Source organism: Macaca nemestrina, chromosome 5 (assembly GCF_043159975.1).
Source record: "Macaca nemestrina isolate mMacNem1 chromosome 5, mMacNem.hap1, whole genome shotgun sequence".
In the NCBI taxonomy this organism is placed as follows: Eukaryota; Metazoa; Chordata; class Mammalia; order Primates; family Cercopithecidae; genus Macaca; species Macaca nemestrina.
This window is the reverse complement of record NC_092129.1, coordinates 144,795,805-144,814,291: the sequence shown is the minus strand read 5'-3', so window position 1 is coordinate 144,814,291 and position 18,487 is coordinate 144,795,805. Positions and strand designations below refer to the sequence as shown.

At 38.2% G+C, this 18,487-nt stretch overlaps 1 protein-coding gene across 5 annotated transcripts in view; it reads left to right on the top strand.

Moving 5' to 3' along the window:
- Positions 1 to 18,487, top strand: part of LOC105474551 (zinc finger AN1-type containing 3) — a 335,383-nt gene that overhangs the window by 113,495 nt on the left and 203,401 nt on the right. The gene's annotated exons all lie outside the window — the stretch shown is intronic.

Sequence of the window (18,487 nt, the reverse complement as noted above, 5' to 3'; positions counted from 1 at the left end):
AGTAGAACTGTAAAAAATGCGTGTATTGTAATAGGGTAGTAGATACTCATTGCTCATCTTGATTTGAATGATTAATGGTTAATGTTGCTTAATCAATGAGAATATAACAGAATATTTTCATGTTGGAGTCAGGAAGAGAATCATGCTGAGTTAGCCCCTCATCAAATCCATCATAGAGGCCGCCATGGTGGCTCACACCTATAATCCCAGCACTTTGGGAGGTAGAGACAGGAGGATTGCTTGAGGCCAGGAGTTTGAGACCAGCCTGGGCAACATGGTGAGACCCCGTCTCTATAAAAACAAAAAAACTCCTGCAGATCCCTCATTGAAATCACCTCGGGTAAGTCATGTAATCTCTTTGGACCTTGGATTCATCATTATAAAATGAAGGACTTGGGCTTGACATGTGCCAAGGTCCTTTTCTAGCCCCAGAGTGGTAATTGGTTAACTTCTAGAATTATGACTCCTTCATAAGTTGAAACTTTTAGGTGTTTTTTTGTTTTTACTTTTTTAAAAAAGAACTTTATATCTAGCGATCCTATATAAATAAGTCTTTACTAATTAGGATATGTTTAACTTTCCTTCTTCATTTTGTCAAAGATAAACAAAGCTGCATACTAGCTAAAGTTCTAAGGACAGATTTTAGTCAGTAATACACTTTTGCAATAGGGAAGAGGGTCCAGTATGAAATGAAGTCAATGTCGATTTGCAGAGATGACTGGGAGTTTTAAAGGGAGAATGGCAGGGGACTTGGGGTGGATAAACAGGGGATCTGTAGAGTCAAGGAAGTGAAAAACTTAAAAACATTGGTAAAATATGGTGATTAGGCCAGCTGTGCCTGTTAGCTGCCAGTGTGACTGGGGAATAGATACCCTGTTTTTCCTGATGGTTACATTTTAAAGGAATGGCTTTAAAAGACACTCCTGAGTTGTAGGAGTACGGCTCAAAGGGACAGAGGAAGGATTCACAGTTGTAAACCCTTTTTAGTAAATGATCTAAGAGGATGGTTAGGGCCTATCTTCAGATGCTGGCTAGAACAAACAGTAGATTCTTTGGCAGCCTTGAGCTTTGAGAGGCAGACACTTTAAGGGAGGCTAGGGTCATCCTAGGGAGGTAACCTTGAGCTGTTAGAAATGTTAGTGTTTAAAATTAGCCGGACATGGTGGCGCGCACCTGTAGTCCCAGCTACTCGGGAGGCTGAAGCAGGAGAATTGCTTGAACCCGGGAGGCAGAGGTGCAGTGAGCCGAGATCGCGCCACTGCATTCCATCCTGGCAACAGAGCGAGACTCTGTCTCAAATTAAAAAAAAAAAAAAAAAAGAAAAAAAAAAGAAAAAAAAAAGAAAAAAAAAAGAAATGTTAGTGTGTAAGTCTTTTAATGTGAAAGGAGTGGGTGGACCAAATCATTTGTTTTGAGAGTCCGTAATTTTTATAGGTCCAGGTTGAGGCCTGGTCCAGAAGAGGGCTCAGAGGAGCCTGGCTAGATTTTTATTAAAGAGATTTTTGTTGTTGTTGTTAATTTTAATCTATTCATTATGCTATTTGGGCAAGGAAGTAATCATAGTGTAAGCTTTAGACCTTTACATTTGGGCCTAAACTAGGGGATAGGTGGGAAAGACTTGGGAGAATTGGGGAAGCTGATGGCTCTTACGTGTTCAAAATTTGGAATTTGTCAGATATTTAGGTTTTTAAAAGAAAAGAAATACTGGTGGATTTTTATTCAGCTTTTAACAGTATGTGTGCCATGTTAAAGGACTGTATCGGGCCAGGCACAGTGGCTCATGCCTATAATCCCAGCACTTTGGGAGGCTGAGGTGGGTGGATCACGAGGTCTGGAGAGCGAGACCATCCTGGCCAACATGGTGAAACCCTGTCTCTACAAAAAACACAAAACTTAGCTGGGTGTGGTGGTGCATGCCTGTAATCCCAGCTACTTGGGAGGCTGAGGCAGGAGAATCACTTGAACGCAGATGGCGGAGGTTGCAGTGAGCCGAGATTGTGCCACTGCACTCCAGCCAGAGCGAGACTCCATCTCAAAAAAAAAAAAAAGGACTGTATTCTGCTTCTTACCTTATGTATCTATAGTCATAGATATGAAGAAATGCTTCCTCACTGATGAAAAGTTAACTTTATAGTAAAGACTTTGAAAGTAGCAGTGAGACAAAATGTATACAGGTTGAGAACCCCAAATCCCAAGTCTGAAATGCTCCAAAGTGCAAATGTTCCAAAATCTGAGAAAAACAAATCCCAACACTTCTGGTCTCAAGCATTTTGAATTAGGGGTACTCAGCCTGTGTTAGATTGTATATTTGTCCCCACATGGAGACCCCATTGTAATTTAGTAAAGCATGGTTTTGAGAGAAGGCCAGAATAATAAGGCCTTTGAATAATAAGGTGGTTCACATCAAATAATCATAAGGAACTGTCTTGTGCCCCTAAATGAATACAAAGTTAAAAAAAAATTATGAAGTTAGAGTTCAGCCATGGTCCTTGTGTTTCTTTGGACTTGTTACAGTTTTACTTTCTGTGTTTATAATTATCTGTCTCTAGTGATCTTTGTCTATTTACATTTTATACAACCTTGCCACTTTTGCTTTTATAAAAATATTAGAAAGACATTTTCAAGTATCTAAAGAAAATATTTGCTTATCTCCTCTATATTTTTTACCCACACACTATTGCTTTCTCCAGTTGCATTTGCGTGGCATGACTAGTTAATATCCTGCCTGCTGAAACAATTTTAAGTTCCTTTAGAAATTCTCTCTCTCTCTCTCGTTTAGAAGTGAAGCTTAAACTACACCCGATAGCCTACTACAGTGTTAAAATACATATTAAAAGTCAAGCATAGAGTCTAATGAGTCTAATGAATATTCCTGCCTCTTACAAAAGCAGAAATGATACTGCCTATGGTATTTTTTTTTATTTGAGTGCAAATCCAATTTATGAATTTGTGCATTTGGTTGACCAGTGTTTAATATTTAGGAATAGTTAGTACCTAATTCATGATGACCTCTTGTTCTAGCATATTGAAGGCCAGCTATCATTACAGCAGTGCTTTTCACAGAATGGTTTTGCTGACCTCCTAAATAGAAGTGTGGATGACAGAAGCATCAAAGAGGATGATCACAAGTGGGGAAGGCAGAAATTTTAAAAGAACTGACTGAAGTAACTCCTCTATTAATGTGACATCATCTCTATGCCCCACAAACCCTTAGAAAAATACTAGTTTTGGGAGAAGAGAGGAGTATGGTGACCAGAAGTAGCTTTATAAGGCAGTGAGTCAGAAGATATGTTTAAGGAATGGAAAGTTGTTGGAGTAGCACTGATAACAGATGCTTATCATAAAGCAAACAATACATGTTTCACAGTATACAAAATGCCACTTGGTTGATGGACTTTTAAATGTGTACATACTTAATTTTTAATAAATCATAGACATGGTATAAACATAGTTTCATTTAAGACTAACTTTTAAGAAATTTGCTATCATATGTGGTTCACATATGATGTACAAGTGTATGGTTGCATGAGATAAAGCTGGAAGATGCCACATGAAAAATTTAATTGTGGTAGTCTCAGAGTAAGAGTAATTGGGGAGCTTTAAATTTGAATTTTCTCTGTATTTTCAGATTTAAGTATTAATGTAATTGCACAAATTACAGATTTTTAAAAAGTGAAGTGAATTTATACAGTCTCGAAGTGGTTTGTTTCTTTCTGGAATGAGCAAAATAAAATTAGCTGTAGTCTGCAGCATTGGAAATCTAAATGTTGACATCCAACGTGAGTGGTATAACAATGCTGAGCACAGGGTGAAATCGTAGATAAACCAAAATGCTAACATCTTTCTTGAAAGTGACTTGAGTTTCATGATAGTTCCAGAAGAGGATAACAAATTCCCATTTCATACCAAGTAAATTAAAATATTTCCTTACGAACTTGCAACTTAGTGGTTGCAGTTACATACTAATCGCTTTTCTGCTTCCCATTTCCTGTTAGAATACCAGAGTAAAAGTGGTATGATTCTAGTCAGTTTTGAAAAGCGAAGAGTTGTAGGTTACAGCTGAATTTTGAGGCATTACAGTTGAGAGGTGAAGCCGGCTGGGCTTCTGGGATGGGTGGGGACTTGGAGAACTTTTCTGTCTAGCTAAAGGATTGTAAATGCACCAATCAGCACTCTGTGTCTAGCTAAAGGTTTGTAAACGCACCAATCAGCACTCTGTGTCTAGCTAATCGGGTGGGGACTTAGAGAACTTTTCTGTCTAGCTAAAGGATTGTAAACATACCAATCAGCACTCTGTGTCTAGCTAAAGGTTTGTAAAGGCACCAGTCAGCGCTGTGTCAAAATGGAATAATCAGCTGTCTGTAAAATGGAGCAATCAGCAGGATGCGGGTGGGGCCAGACAAAGGAATAAAAGTAGGCCACCCGAACCAGCAGCGGCAACCCGCTCGGGTCCCCTTCCACCTGTGGAAGCTTTGTTCTTTGGCTCTTTGCAATAAATCTTGCTGCTGCTCACTCTTTGGGTCTGCGCCACCTTCGTGAGCTGTAACACTCACCACCAAGGTTTGCAGCTTCACTCCTGAGGCCAGCGAGACCAGGAACCCACTGGGAGGTGGGAACAGCTCCGGTTGGGAGGAACGAACAACTCCAGACCCACCGCCTTAAGAGCTGTAACACTCACTGTGAAGGTCTGCAGCTTCACTCCTGAAGCCAGCAAGACCACGAACCCACCAGAAGGAAGAAACTCCAAACGTCGGAACATCAGAAGGAACACACTCCGGACGCACCATCTTTAAGAACTGTAACACTGTGAGGGTCCGTGGCTTCATTCTTGAAGTCAGTGAGACCAAGAAACCACCAATTCCGGACACACAGTAAGAGGAACAGAGTGAGTCTGACAAATTTTAAGCTCTTCTTATATATATTTCTTTTAAGAAATGTAGGAACTCCACAGATAATTTAGAAACAAATTACCAATTTTGTTATTGATAATTTTGGGGAAAAAAGCTTCTGCAGATGTAATTAAGTTAAGGATTTCCAGATCGGATAATCTGGGATAATCTGGCCAAGGACACTTATCCTTAGAAGAGACAGAAGAGGGAAAGACAGAGACTCACAGGGGAAAAGGCCATGTGGATCAATACCAAAAATTTTGCAGGATGGTGGAATTTGTAAGCTTGTCATACCTTGATTTTTCAAATTCACCTTTTCCCAAAAGAAAGCAACTGTTGGCCAGGTGCGGTGGCTCATGCCTGTAATCCTAACACTTTGGGAGGCTGAGGCGGGTAGATCATGAGGTCAGGAGATCGAGACCATCCTGGCCAACATGGTGAAACCCCCATCTCTACTAAAAATACAAAAATTAGCCAGGTGTGGTGGCACGTCCTGTAGTTCCAGCTACTTGGGAGGCTGAGGCAGGAGAATCGCTTGAACCAGGGAGTCAGAGGTTGCAGTGAGCCAAGATGGGGCCACTGCACTCCAGCCTAGTGACAGGGCGAGACTCCGTCTCAAAAAAAAAAAAAAAAAAAAGCAAAAAAAGCAGTGTTTGAATAGAGTATTTCTGTTTTTGTAATCTTTCTGACTTGGTTGCTTTCGTATACTGTTTGATTTCTTCAAAGCCGAACACCCAAGAGGGATTTCTCAAGTGTAACACACACACATTTTGGTCATGTGTTTGTTAAAAGGGGACAGCTCAACTTACCAGGCTCTACTTAACCATTATGTGTCTGTTGGTAGGTACCTGTTGGATAGTTGGGTGTCTGACATTCAGAATATCCACAAACCCAGCCACAAGTAACAAATGTTAATGTTTTGCCTTTTTCCTTATCACATTAAAAAGGGCACTAAAATGTCACAGTTTTCTTTTATCCTATTCATCATCTTCCCGTCTCAGAGACAACTGCTCTCCTTATCCTTGTATTTATACTTTTTATTATGAATGGGCATTTATATAAATATTATGATTCCGTTTTTAAAATGTTTAAATGGTATTTTGTACTAGTCAGTCTACAACTTGTATTCTTTTAAATAATGCTTTTAGAAACTAATCATGTTGACACGTTACTCTTGTTCATTTTAACTATAATATTCCGTTATAATTAATATCTAGATTAACCTAGAACAATCTCCGTTTATGCACTTTGTGCTAGTGAAAATGTTAATAGTACCTCTTTGTACCAAACTGGTACTCTTGTAAGTGTACCAATTTGTTTGATACATTAATTGGTCACCTTCATTATAATATGCCCTCATTTATTTATCTAGTCCCCTGTAGAGGGACATTTGTTTTCAGCGGCCATTTTTATACCACAGTTGCAATCCTGTGTTTTCTCTCTCTCCTTTTCTTCAGCACTCGCTTGACTATGTTAAAATAATGTCTCTGTAAGAAACTCTGTTCTTTACGGTGTAGCCTCACTCTGAAATGCGAGCAAGACTCGGGCAACAGATCCTTAACAGATTAGCAGTGCTGGACTGTGGCAGCCTTTTCTGATCTCTTAGTCTATAGCAGTTTGATGTCTTACTAATAAGCATTCTTAAATTGTGTGGTTAATTATTATGCTAGTCAAGATATATGAAGCAGTGTGTTAAAGATGATGATGTTATGGAAATTATGTCAAAAATAATTGTTGCATTTCTAACGGGAAACAAAGTGCTCAGTGCTGTGAAATAGCTGAGAGGTGGCTTCTTTTGGGCCTCAAGTGGGAAAATTGTGACCATGTATTAGAGTATCATAGGGAAAGTGGAAGAAATTTAGTAGTTACTAGGTCTTTTAAGGTAGTGTAGTCTGTCACTTGGCTTTATTTCTTCCTACACGTTGGTCTAAAGCTGTGGTCTCTTTATGGTAAGACAGGATTATCCTTTGTGGCATAGAGAGAAAATGTTAGAATTCCTACTTGTGTTTATTTCTGTCCTGTATACATAATCTCATTGGTATCTATATTAGTTTCCTAGGGTTGCCACAACAAATTGCCATACACTTGGTGGTTTAAAACAACAGAAGTTTATTCTCTCGCAGTTCTGGAGGCCAGACGTCTGAAACCAAGGTAATGGCAGGGTTGGTTTCCTCTAGAAAGGGAGAGGGAGAATTTATTCCATGCTGCTGCTTGTTTCTGGCTTATCAGTAGTTCTTGGCATTCCTTTGCTGATAGACATATCACTCTAGTCTCTGCTTCATCCACATGGCCTTTTCCCCTGTGAGTCTCTGTCTTTCCCTCTTCTGTCTCTTCTAAGGATAAGTGTCTTTGGCCAGATTATCCCAGATTATCTGATCTGGAAATCCTTAACTTAATTACATCTGCAGAAGCTTTTTTCTCCAAAATTATCACATTCACAGATTCTGGGTGAACATATTTTGGGAGGTGGGGACAGGGACAGGGTGCATCATTCAGTCCACTACAGGAGTATGTAACTACTTTTAAAACAGACATGGAAGAGATGTGCACTCACGTTTTATACTGATGGTACACCTTTATCAAAGCTTGGAGACTTCTAGTTTAGAGAACTGTTTGGGTCAGAAATGGTTGGCCTCTTTTCATGTAATTAGACAACCCTCTGTGACATGAAAAGTAGTATGAGTTAAGGCCGGGAACGGTGGCTCTTGCCTGTAATCCCAACACTTTGGGAGGCTGAGGTGGGCGGATCACGAGGTCAGGAGTTAGAGACCAGCCTGGCCAACGTGGTGAAACCCCGTCTCTACTAAAAATAAAAAAATTAGCTGGGAGTGGTGGCGCACACCTGTAATCCCAGCTATTCCGGAAACTGAGGCAGGAGAATCACTTAAACCCAGGAGGCGGAGGTTGCAGTGAGCTGAGATCATGCCACTGCACTCCAGCCTGGGTGACACAGCAAGACTTTGTCTCGGGGAGTGGAGTGGGAAGTTAATTGCTAATATTCCCTATGTTTCATGTCCTCAGTAGACTAGTGCAGGCTACTGTATCAGAATGACCAGGCTTAGGTTTATGGGCTCCCGTTTAGACTTGTCAGGAATATGGGTAACTTTCAGATAGACTCAGAAAAGCAGGAGACTGTTTTGTGCTTCAGAGGCTTTGGCTCCACCAAGTTTCAGATACTTAGTGTAATTCTTGTTCTGGCTGTTTCCTTTGTGTGTGAATTAGAAGATTATGATGAGGTTGCTTTTTGACATTTTTCCTGGATATAATAACCCCCTTATACTTAATTCTTAGTCCACAGCAGGGATGATGAGTAAAAAGATTGGACATTATTTTTGGGCCATTAATGTATGACTAAAATATCATCTTTCATGCTATAAAATTTTATACCATTTAAAAGCCTCAGTGCTTAGCTGGTTCTTGCAGTGTAAAGTAGATCTAACTATATGTTAACAGTCTTAACTATTTTTTTTTTAATTTATAAAGAAAAGAGGTTTAATAGCATAGTACTGGCATCTGCTTCTGGGGAGGTCTCTGGAAGTTTCCAGTGATGGCAGAAGGCCAAGCAAGAACTTGCATATCACGTGGCAAAAGCAGCAGCAAGAAAGAGTGACAATCTTAACTATTATCAAAGGTTGTTTTACATTTCTTAATTTACTTTTAAACTAAATATTGGGGATAGAGAAGAAAACATACCTTAGGACTTCTGGTTTGAAGAAAAAGAAAAATGGTACAAAATCTTAAATGGAGAATGCCAAAAGACAGACACTTTAGTAGTGGAACAAGAATTAGTTTTTGTGAAAAAAGAAAGATATAGACAATTATATGTTTTTCTTTTTAAGGCAGTAAAATCCTGAAATGAAATAACTGCAATTTTAACTAAGATTACTGCAGCCCTTTTATATTATGATGTCCTTTAATACAAAAGTATCACATTTGATCCTCACAATGTTGGTGATTTTATAACTCCATTTTACAGATAAGGAAACTTTGACTCAGATGGGTTAACTCACGTTCCCAAGATTAAATAAATTTTAAACAACTGAGATTTGATCTGTGGGAGTTTAGACTTGATCTAATCTCCACTGTTTGATGTTATTAGGAATGAAAGTAGTAGACTTAGATGGGATTGCACTGTGAAAACCAAAGCTAAATAGATTAGTTGGGATTGTACTGTGAGGATGTAACAGTAACATTGTTTTGCATTTGTGTGTAGGAGTATTCTCTTTTCTTGTGCTCTTTTCTTTTAGCTCAGTTGTAGTTTGCCTCTAGATCCTGTCATAATTAGAGAAACAGTGCTGAAAGCTTCACAGAGTAGCTAATTTAGGAAAAGGTGTGCATGTGTGGTGGGGGGAGTGTTTTTGTCTAACACTTTTCTGTTTTGGTGGTGAGATCTTCATTTCTTAACATCTTTCTTGTTCTTGTTCATATGACTTTTAGCTCATTAACCTTGCTCTCTGCGCTGCATAGTGAAGCACCATTTCTAATTTAGTCTCCTGTGTTTAGCTTCTCAGAAGATTTTTTTGAAAATGTTTGGAAGTATGATTTAATTGCAAGGCTGTTTGCACATTGTCAGTGTGAAAGCAAAGATGAATTTCATATTTAGACTGTGCAACCTGCAGATTTCATTTGTTAAACCTTCCAGTTGGTACTGGCGTTCTCTCATACATGTGTGCATAATAGTATGGAAAAAACCTCCTGTTTTGTTGTATCCATATTTATCAGTTTGGTTGAGTTATGGAAAAGCCTGTCCTTTGCTTTGTGTATTTGCTCATTTGGAAACCTTGTATAGTTTATAGAGACACTAGTGATTTGTTCCCCAGCCTCCCTGTGGATTTTGTTCCATATTACAATCTAATTCCACCTCCCTGTCCCATACTCCTGAGCTGTTAATTTGTACATTTCGATGCAGTTTGTTTCATCCTGTGTTTTTGTAATCCAAACTGAATGTAACGAGCTGTGTGCTTTAGGGACCTGGCTTTGCTTTGCCAATTAGAACAAAGTGGTTACTGAGTAAGAGTATGTTTTAAATAAAACATGGCACCTCTGAGTGGTGTGACACTTATTTGGGAATAAAATAGATGGTTTTAACTCTTTGACTGACAAAGAAGAGCCATTCCAAAAGATCATTCATATGTATACACACACACACATACACACACACACATTTTTTTTAAAGAAGGGTAAAGTTTACCTCCATAAAATGTGGTTTTACAAGTTTCTTTAGGTAACTAAATAAATTTAAAGGTTTGTAATTAAAAATACACTTTTTTCCTTCATGAGCATTTGAGACATGTTAGCAAAATTCTCTAAATTTCTGAATATTGAACCAATGGCTGCTGCTGAATTTTGATTTTTTTCATGTTTAGAAAGGTGAGAGTATATGAAACCAGTAGGTATGTTAGCCTCTTTTTATTTTTATAATGTATCAAGCCAAGTTTTCGATTTAATGGTGACACTCCTTCCCCCAGAGATACTTAAAAATTGTAAAAATTATGAAGGTGAATGTAAGCTTCTACAATCTTGTGGGAGTATTATTTTCAGATAATTGAATTTTGAGCCATCAATGACTTAAGGCTATTTGGAAGTTTAGCTGCACTTGCATCAAACATTTACAGCACAGATGTTTCTGAATAGATCTTCATAGGCTAATAGTTTACTAATTCACGTCATAGAGAGACCCTCATAAGTTACTTCTGTTATTGTATTTGCATCTACCCTAAAAATAGAGTTCTTTTTTTAGCTGATATAGCAGATAAACTCTGTAATTCATCTTTTGCATAAGGAAAACATAAAACTTAACTTTGAAGAAAAAGTGGGACTGTATCAAAAACTTTGAAATAGAAACATCAAGGGGAAAGCTAGACGTAGAGAGACTTGGTGATGGGCTTAGACATTATAGCATGTATAACCTATGCAAACGAGAGAACAAAAGGAATGCATTTCTGTAGAATAGTTCAATTAAAAAGTATGTAGCAGTATCATGTTGAAAAAAAAGTTTCTAGAAAAATGAGCTCTGTACTAGAGGAGGCCAGTTAATTGGACTAAGTGAAACTAAACATAGGCATTTCTAACATTGTACTGGTACAGGAAAGTCTTGCAAGCCCTGCTGATGGTTTGAAGAGACAGTCGTTTTAACAGTATTACTAAATACTCTGTACTTCAGATTTGAAAATTAACCTCCATATTGCTAGTACTTTAAATTGTCCAGTTTTCTGAGTAAAGATGGAAAGTTTAAATGTGCTTCCATCTTCTCCTTAATGCTCTTTTAACCTGTTGCTAAACTGACAGTCCAGGAGATTGAATTTTGTTTAAAAATATTTGACATCTGTAGAGAACACTGAATTTTCCAGCTTTGCATACAGTGACAGTGTTTTCCTCAACTCATATGGCTTCGGATCCAGTAGCTGTTAATTTCCATGCGTGAAGCACAAATTAATGTCAGGAAGTCTTTCTCAAAAATTATTTTCATTCAGGTCCTAGGCTTCCAATGGCAACTGAAAGCTGGGTTATTCATTTCCCCTATACCTGTTACTCAGTGTACATCATAAGTATTTGTAAACACTAATTTTGCTTTTAGGAAGTCTAGAAGTGCGAGTCCCATTAATCATGTGATACTAGGAAATGGTGATCATAGAATATTTGAGTGGAAAGATTTTTAGAGCCCTTTTCTATCCAAAACACTGGTACTTACTCCAAATGTCTACTGAATTAATGAGTTTCAAAGTAAACTGAGGTGGTGAGGGCAAAGTGGCTTATTATTTCATCTTTTATTTGCATACTTCAACCTCAGTTTCCTTTCTCCTTCCAGTGTTACTGTGCTATATTAGTAATCTTGAAGATGAGACTAGAAATAAATCTATAACAAAGTTGTAACAACCCTTTAATTTGTAGATCCTGCTTTAGGATTATATGCCTTTTTCTGTTTACTGTCTGTAATTCATTTGCTGATAGCCTTGCAGGCAAACATTCATTGTTCTGTAGAGTTGGTACAGTTGTCAAATTTTTGTGTATTTGTGTGTATGTGGGTGCGTGCATATGCATACAGTTATTTAGATATGTTGATTATAATTTTTTAATTAAGTTTTTATTTAAGTATGACACTTGGATTTTATATGAGATTTTATAACATATAGCAATTAAAAGAACTAAAATGTCCAAAAACATTTTGTATATCCTTAGTACCTTAAAGAAATTTCCCCAAACTCAATGAAAATCTTTGTTATAGATTTTTAAAAAACCCATAGTAAAGCGTTTCATGTTCTAAGATACATACTCTGTGGAAATGGATAATTTTTATAGTGTCCCTCTGTCAAGTAGCCTGGGTTTATAAAATATCACAGAGATGAAATTCTTTTCTCAAAATCCCTACATGGCCCTGCAAGAGGAGGAGCCTAAAAAAAGAAAAGAGAAAAGAGGAAAAACTGTATGTTTCCCTTGGGTCAAAATTTGTCTTCATTGAATGGGAAAGACAAAACTAATGAATCTGTTTTTCTTTTGTGATGACTGAGGTCTTGTGTTTTGACCTACAGTGTGTATCACGTGGAAAAATGTGCCTGTTACAACTTGGGTAGCAGTTTGAGAACTTAAGTAATGACAATACCAGGTACTTAATATTTTTTCTTTTGGGCTGATACCAGTGGACTGGGGGAGGTCCCCAAATGTCAGTGGGACCTCAGCTCTGATGAGTGTTCAGGCTCTTGACAGTGTCTCCAGTAAGAATTCAAGGATGAGTTGGAAAATAGTGAAATGTACTAAGATTTATTGCAAAGTGAGAAGTACATGCTCAGCAAAGGGGAGTGCGGGCGTACTCAAGACAGGGTTTGGCTTCTATCTTTATGGGTTTCTTTAATCAAGGGATGGAATATTCATGAAGATTTCTGGAAAAAGGTGAAAATTTCTCAACTTTAGTGCTACCCATTTTTACACCAGTATGGGTGCTCCTGGAACTGTCTTGGCATTGGTGGGTGTGATTTAGTATGTTAATGAGCATATAATGAGGTCCTAGGTGAGACCTGGGTCAAATCCAGTGCCACGTTGGGTCTACTTGGTCTTAGCTAGCTTGACCAACATTCTGCTTTTCAGGGTCTTCTCGGCTCCTAGCTTATATATGTATTCTAACAGTTTCCTTTTTGCTAGTCATGTGAAACTGCTGCCTGGAATTTTCTATTCTCCCTCGACCACCCTGTATTATTCCTGTCTCAGGGCTTGGGAGAAACTATATGGTATTCCGGAAAAATACCACGTGGAGGCAGATAATTTTGGACAATGGGAAATTTTGCATTGGAAGATCATTGACATAGTCTTTTTTTCAAGACAGAGTCTCCCTCTGTCTCCCAGGCTAGATTGCAGTGGTGCAGTCTCGGCTCACTGCAACCTCTGCCTCTCCGGTCCAAACAGTTCTTCTGCCTCAGCCTCCCTGCACCACCATGCCTGGCTAATTTTTGTATTTTTAGTAGAGAGAAGGTTTTGCCATGTTGGCTAGTCTAGTGTCGAACTCCTGAATGCCAGTGATCCGCCTGGGCCTCCCTAAGTGTTAGGATTATAGGCGTGAGCCACTGTGTCCGGCTGACATAGTCTTATTTTAGTTATCAGTGGTAATTTATTTTTTGGACACACCATATGGTTTAATCTTTACAAAGCAAAAATGAATGTCTTGTCTAAAACACTGTTTTATATAGTTGTCATATAAAATACCCAACTTTGTTTTAGCAGACTTTTTCCTTTTTTGGTGTCAATATTCTGAGCTTATGAAAAGCACAGCTCTTGCTTGAGTGCTTGTCAGACACCTGGATACCTGAGGCACTGCTGGTTACCACTTCTTGTTAAAATTTGGTCAGTGATTCTTGTTGCATTATAAATTAAAATTCAGAGAAACAACCCCACCCTAACATCAGAGTAGTGTTTTTGGTATCTTAAAGGGCTGGTGTGCTTTGTTTAGTGGCTCCATTGAAAGGCTGCCTGGGACTTCTGTCTGAATTTTAGATGGACATAAATACATCGTGGAGGTTCAGAGTGAGGGAATAATGGGGAATGTAAAGGCATACAAGTCTGTTTTTTAAAAACTGCAACCAAGGGAACCTTTTCAAAGTACTCTGTAAAGGTCAAGTGTCTTGTATTTCCTACCTGATCTCTGTGTGACTGAATGGAGGCTATTTCACTTCTGATTTATAAGATATTTACCGTGAGTCAAGGTTTTGTGAACATCTGACATTGTTAGCGCTTTTGTCTTTTGCATGGCTCTACATTTAGAGAAGCCCTTCCCTATAGGCCTTTGTTGTACAACTTAAAAGAGCAACAACCTTAGAAAAGTAATTGGATTTTTCAAAACACAGAATTACGATTTTCCCCCCAATTCCTTCATGCACACTGTAAAGTTACCAGGATACCCTTTCCCAGTAGTTTAAAATTGTGACCTATTTTTTTCCCCCTTTTGGTGTCCTGAGGGTTCGGGGAGAGGGAAGCATTAATTTTTTACTAATTTCCCTTGAATTCACCAGTGCTTTAATTTCTCACAGCATTGTCAAAGAATTGATGTTTATGCTGTTTTGGAAACTGGCTTTTAGCAAGTGTTTTTGCTATAGCATGAATGAACCTTGACAACATTATGCTAAGTGAAATAAGCCAGTCACAAAAAGAACAAATACCGTATGATTCTGCTTACATGACAAACCTACAGTAGTCATATTCATAGAGACAAATAGAAGGGTGGTTTCCAGGGGCTAGAGGGTGGGGGAACTGGAGAGTTGTTTAATGGATAAAGAAAGTCAATTTGGGAAGATGAAAAAAAGCTGTGGAGATGGGTGTTAGTGGCAGTAGTTTGCACGACAATGTGAATGTACTTAATGCCACTGGAACTGTATGATTAAAAACAGTTAAGATGGTAAATTTTATGTTATGTGCATCTTACCCCAATTAAAGATAATGATTAAAATAGTGTTTACTTCTGAGTACAGTTTAGTTCTTTACATTTGCCAAAATCTTTGTTCAAATTTCTTTTAAAATTCTATTAACAGGAGGGGTTGAGTGTGAATATTTCATCTTGTTCTGTGACAATAAACTAGTCATCTACAGTAGAGAGCAGAAAATAAAAAATATTTCCAGAAATAAAACTGAGATTTAAAAACAACTTAATTTTTTTCCTTCTCATATTTATCTGTGTAGGTGATATCATAACAGGCATAATTTATATTATTTATATGATTAAGTTAAAAAAATTGTAGTGGCTTTCATTTTGGGCAAGCTACTTTACCTGAAATATTAGTTTCCTCATTTGTCAAATCAGGGGTTACTATACCTCCTTCCCTGGGGATAAAATTAGATGATATAGGTGAAATCTCTTTAAAGGTTTTTTATTAAAGTACTACATGTATGTAGTTTGAAAAGTCAGAATATTACATGTAACAAAATGCTCTGCCCTTTCTACTCCAGGTTTCCCCACATGCAGTAATTGAGAGGAAGTTCCCCCACATGCAATAATGACTCTGAGTTCTGTCTGCTGTTTCTTCTAAACTTATACTTCTCCATATTTATGATTAATATACATATATTGCTGACTTTTTGATTTATCAGTTATACACTTTTTTTTTTACCTTGTTGTGATATATAAAGCCTTTGCTTTCTTATACCACCATCTCCTATTCCCCCCAACATATTTATAGTGAAATTTTGATTAAATAATTCTTTAGTATTTACTTTTTTATGGGTATATAAACATTATGACTTTGAAGTGTTTAGCTTAGTATTTCCTTTCTTTTTTTCCCTTCCTAGAGGATTTTCCAGAGATCTTTCTGTTACTTCTATTTTTATTCTATTGTGCTCAAGAAACATTTTGTATGATCCTCATTCATTTATTGAGACTTGTTTTATGACAAAATATGTCTTGGAAAATGTTTTGTTTGTATTTGAAAAGAATGTGCATTCTGCTGTTGTTGAGTAGTGTGTTCTTCAAGTGTCAGGTCAGGTTGGTTGACAGTGTTCAAGTTTCCATGTCTGTTGATTTTTTGCTTACTTGTTCTGTCAGTAACAGAGAGGGATAGTGAAATAGCTGAATACAATCATGGATTAAAGCAATTTTTTTCTTATATTTATATCATATTTAGCTTCATGTGTTTTGAAGCTCTGTTACTAGGTACATAAATATTTAGGATTTTTACATCTTTATAAGTTGATCCCTTCATCATTATGAAATGATCATTTTAATTACAGATAATGTTATTTGTTGTGAAATTTACCTTGAGGTTAATTTAGCCATGCTAGCTTTCTTTTGGTTAATGTTCACATGGCATAATTTTTTCTTTCTGTTTTCTTTCCTACTTTTATTTTTAAGTTTAGGGGGTACATGGGCACATTTGTTACATGGGTAAGTTATGTGTCATGGGAGTTTGGTGTACAGATTCGTCACCCAGGTGATGAGCATAGTACCCAATAAATAGTTTTTTGATCCTCACCCTCCTCCCATCCTCCACCCTTAAATAGGCCTCCATATCTATATTTGCCTTGTGTCCATGTGTACTTAATGTTTAGCTTCCACTTATAAGTGAGAACATGTGGTATTTCGTTTTCTGTTCCTGTGTGTGTTTGCTAAGGATAATGACTTCCAGCTCCATCCATGTTCCTGCAGAGGACATGATCTTGTTCTTTTTTATGACCACATAGTATTCTATGGTGTATATGTACCACATTTTCTTTATCCAGAGTATCATTGTTGGGCATTTAGGTTGATTCCATATCTTTGCTATTGTGAATATTGCTGCAGTGAACATATATGTACATGTGTCTTTATAATAGAATGATTTATACTCCTTTGGGTATTTATATTCCTTTAGGTATGTGAATCCAGCAGTAGATTGCTGGGTCAAATGGTAGTTCTGTTTTGTTCTTTGAGAAATCTCCAAACTGCTTTCTGCAGTGGCTGTACTAATTTACTTTCCCACCAGCAGTGTATAAGCATTCTCTTTCCTCTGCAGCCTCACCGGCATCTGCTATTTTTTGACTCTTTAGTAATATTTTGACTGGTATGAGACGATATCTCATTGTTGCTTTGATTTGTATTTCTCTAATGATTAATGATTTTCAGCATTTTCTCATGTTTGTTGGCCATGTATTTGTCTTTTGAGAAGTGTCTGTTCATGTCCATTGCCCATTTTTAAATGGGGTTATGTGGTTGGTTGTTAATTTAAGTTCTTATTGTGTGGGGAAGACTCTCTGTTTTTCCTCTACTGTCATACCACAGCAATTTATGCAAAGAAAACTCCCGTGACCAAATGTGTGTGTGGGGCGGGTCTCTCCCCACCACCAAGCAGTGGACACCAGCCGGGTATCCTCCAATTAATTCTGACACTATCTACCTGGAGGTATAGTGCTAGATCCCACAGGTTAAGGGCTCCTTTCCCGAGACTGCTCCCTTCTTTCCCCACCAGTTGCAAGCCCAGGCCTCCGGAACTTCTGACACACACATCAAGTTGGGATTCCCACAACCCCCTTTGGTTTCGATTAATTTGTTAGGGCAGTTCACAGAACTCAGAGAAACACATGTACTAAGAAGGATATTTTAAAGGGTACAGATAAATAGCCAGATAAAGAGGTACATAGGGTGAGGTCTGGAAAGGTCCCAAGCTCTGGAGCTTCTGACCCTGAGGAGATGGGGTGCACCACCCTCCCTGCTCATGGAAGAGTTCTTCTTCATCTTCCTCTTGGCCTACACATGTTCAGCTCTCTGGAAGCTTACTGAACCCTCTCTTCTTGGGTCTTTATGGAAGCTTCATGACATTATCATTTCTTCCCGCAGGGTATACAGTGGGACCCTCTCATGGGAGGGTCTTAAGGACCCACAATCAGAAAAGACAGGGGAACATGAGCGAGGAACTGTGGATTCTGGATATTGGACCTTTGTTGGGTGCATAGTTTGCAAATATTTTCTCCCATTCTGTAGGTTGTCTGTTGATAATTTCTTTTAATGTGGAGAAGCTCTTTACTTAGGTCCCACTTGTTATTAGAGTCTTCTTGAAATCTAGGTTTTCTTCTGGGTTTTCTTAGCTCTAGGTTTTACATTTAAGTCTTTAATCCATCTTGAGTTGATTTTTGTATGTGGTAAAAGGAAGGAGTCCAGTTTCAATCTTCTAGCCAATTATTCCAGTACCATTTGTTAAATAGGGAGTCCCTTTTCCATTGCTTGTTTTTGTTGACTTGGTTTTTTTTTTTTGGTCAGAGTCTCGCTCTGTCACCCAGGTTGGAGTGCAGCGGCGTAATCCTTGGCTCACTGCAACCTCTGTCCCCCGGATTCAAGAGACTCTCCTGCCTCAGCCTCCTGAGTAGCTAGGATTACAAGCGCCTGCCACCATGCCTGGCTAATTTTTTTGTATTTTTGTAGAGATGGGGTTTCACAATGCTGGCCAGGCTGGTCTCAAACTCCTGACCTCAGGTGATCCGCCCACCTCGGCCTCCCAAAGTGCTGGGATTACAGGGATGAGCCACTGTGCCCGGCCTGTTGATACTTGTTCATGGTTGTAGTTGTATGGCTTTATTTTGCATTCTCTAACCTGTTCCAGTGGCCTGTTTTGTACCAGTACTATGCTGTTCTGGTTACTATAGTTTGAAGG